The sequence below is a fragment of the Priapulus caudatus genome, unplaced genomic scaffold, assembly GCF_000485595.1.
Source record: "Priapulus caudatus unplaced genomic scaffold, Priapulus_caudatus-5.0.1 Scaffold122, whole genome shotgun sequence".
Classification (NCBI taxonomy): domain Eukaryota; kingdom Metazoa; phylum Priapulida; class Priapulimorpha; order Priapulimorphida; family Priapulidae; genus Priapulus; species Priapulus caudatus.
Window position 1 is genome coordinate 250,954 of NW_014577183.1, and position 2,687 is coordinate 253,640.

At 44.9% G+C, this 2,687-nt stretch overlaps 1 long non-coding RNA gene across 1 annotated transcript; it reads right to left on the reverse strand.

The window, feature by feature from the left end:
- Positions 1 to 392: 392 nt before the first annotated feature.
- Positions 393 to 759, reverse strand: LOC106805669. The gene is made up of 2 exons (XR_001393456.1): positions 594 to 759; positions 393 to 475 (listed from the first exon to the last, which is right to left on the reverse strand). It is a non-coding gene; the product is annotated as an uncharacterized LOC106805669 (long non-coding RNA).
- Between the last annotated feature and the right edge of the window lie 1,928 nt (positions 760 to 2,687).

Below are 2,687 nucleotides of genomic sequence, written 5' to 3' on the forward strand. Positions count from 1 at the left end.
CCCCCACGTCCCGAATATCGTGACCGTATGTCGAGCCGTTTAGAATTGTGCCCAACTGTTGACGCACGGACGGACGCACGGCCAGACGGACGCACGGCCGGACGGATGCACGGACGCACGCTCATGCAATTCTACAAGCTGCATCTGACTATGTCAGATGAGCTAAAAACATACCTAATCTACTACGAATATCATCAAGTCTAACATCTGTGACAGAAAATGCAAGCAGTATACCTACGTATACACATGAGCAGCACACAGTATCAGTCTTATGAAATATTTAGAGATATCTAGACAGATTCTTCCAAGACAATCCGTATATAGCAGGATGCACAGCGTGTGTTTATGCTGTCACAGTGACCTTATTCATTTTTCTTCTCTTCCTTCTTCTCTGGGCACAGAATGCATGCATCCCAGTCCGGCCAGTAAGTCTCCTTCATCCTGTAGGCGTATTCCTTCAGGTTTTTGAACTTTCCTGTTGGATAATTTCAGTTTAATTACGTAAATATTTAATTAATTATGTTAGCAAAATATTTAGATGGTGTGAGGATAAGACACAAACGACTATGCACATATCGCCATCCGCCACCTACCATTGATGAGTGCTTCATGTGGTGAGCCTGGCATGTTCCAGACCATTTGAGCCAGCATACCAAACAGTGCACAGTCAACTGTGCAGGCCTCGTCCCCCATGAAGAACCTCTTCTCACCTGTAGAATGTCCAGTGAATTATCAATAAGTGACATATATTTGTTGTTGTTTTCATGTATGCAATAATTGACCTATCTGCTGGAGCGAGAAAACCATACTACACTGGCCATTGTTGCTAGGTCTCAAAATCGACCAGGCTATATGTGTTTTTGTTTCCCCAACAGATTTGGCCTTTTAAGGGGGCGTGGCACCATATTTTCAAAATGGCCACCATTAAATTTCGAAATACATTTGTTTGGGCATATGAACCTGATTTTTGGTGCTTAGATCTTGTACTATGTAGCACTTCAGCACTTGCAGCATTATTAGAATGTGCCTATTACAATACTATTTTGCTAAAGCTATAACTGTCAATTAATCCAGACTGATAGGTCAATTATGTCCGTTACATAACTTCGTCACTATCGTAAGGCTATGAAGTCAAATGTATTTTGATGTCATAGTAGAATCCGACACTTACTCTTCACATGTCAGCAGAAAGTACATTTCATGGTCCTTTCAAAAAAGCCATAAAAATGCTAGGTCACCGCTGAAACAAAAAAGTTTTCCAATCGCTCTGTCAGACCATGTCCTCAGAAAATGTCTAAAATCTGCCCTGTACCATGAAATGTACTTTTCGCTGACATGCGAAGAGTAATTGTCGGATAACCTTTTGACCCTTAAGAGAGTTTCAGGCACTCGATTTGTATCAACCAATGGGATTTGGGAGGTATGCAGAATGCAGAAGGTTGTTGAAATGATGTGTACGTAACTGCGTATCTGCATATCTGCGCCTAACAAAGGTGTCACTACGCACGACTTAAATGTTACGTTTATAACCGTAGCAATAGACCTCAGATGAGCCAAGACGCTCTGCGGCTCTTGTTTACCTTAACTTGAAAAATCGTACCGGCAGACGAGATTTCTTTGCTTGGCGCCTTGCGTGATTCCCTTCTGGAAATTCATGTTAGTGTGAAAACAGGCAATTCCTAACAGTGGGGGCAATATATAAAACTATCGTTTTACATTCATTTTTATACGTGTTCTCAAGCATCGTGGTATTCGACTTTCGGCTTTAGCAATTTAATCAACAATTTATTTGGTGAGAAATGGAAATATTTACCAAGAACCGTAAAAAAGTCTAAATATTTACCGCCGATTGAGATATGGGGTACGCCAGCAGTATCCTCCTATATATACGCGTCTAACTCTGCATGTGCTTTGGATACAAGTGGAAGCAGATGACAGTGTGTTGTGAGTGGCCGTTGCTTGAGACGGGGGTGTCGTATACAGAGCTATAAACCGATGTTGCGTGGGTGGATTGGGGCAGCACACAGAGCTCCTATAGAAACACGGGCTAACCATGAATATTTACACGTGTCGTTTGTCGCTCGCGTTTCAAACGAACCAACCGTCGCCGAATACACGAGTTCATAAATAAATGCGGACGCGTATACCATAGAAACTGGCGTGTGGGTGTGTGTGGGGGTGTGTGTGTGCGTGTGCGCGCGCGTGTGTGTGTGTGTGTGTACGCGTGTGTGCGTGTGTTTGTGTGTGCGTGCGCGCGTGTGTGTATGTGTGTGCGCGCGTGCGTGCGTTCGTGCGTGTGTGTGTGTGCGCATGTTGCAGCAGTGGGCCGCTGTGTGGAGGGCGTTATGTGAGCGAGTGATTTACGAGAGGAATTTTGCAATAACCACAGCGAGGTCCCGAGAGAGCAAGGGCGAGAGCGGGAGAAGGTGGAAGAGAGACAGAGAGCGGGAGGGATAGCGAGAGAAAGAGGGGGAAGAGCGTAGGAGAAAAAGAGAGTAAGAGAGAAAGAGAGAGAGAGTGAGCGACGAAGAGGGAGCGCGCGCGAGAGAGAGAATGTGAGAGATAAGAGGGAAAGATAGATCGCAGCATCAGTGTCATTATGCTAGCCACAAGCAGCCCCGTATAAGAATAGGTATAATTCTCACGTTTTTGCAGCGCGGCGCTTGTTTCGCGGTTCGTGGTTTGCG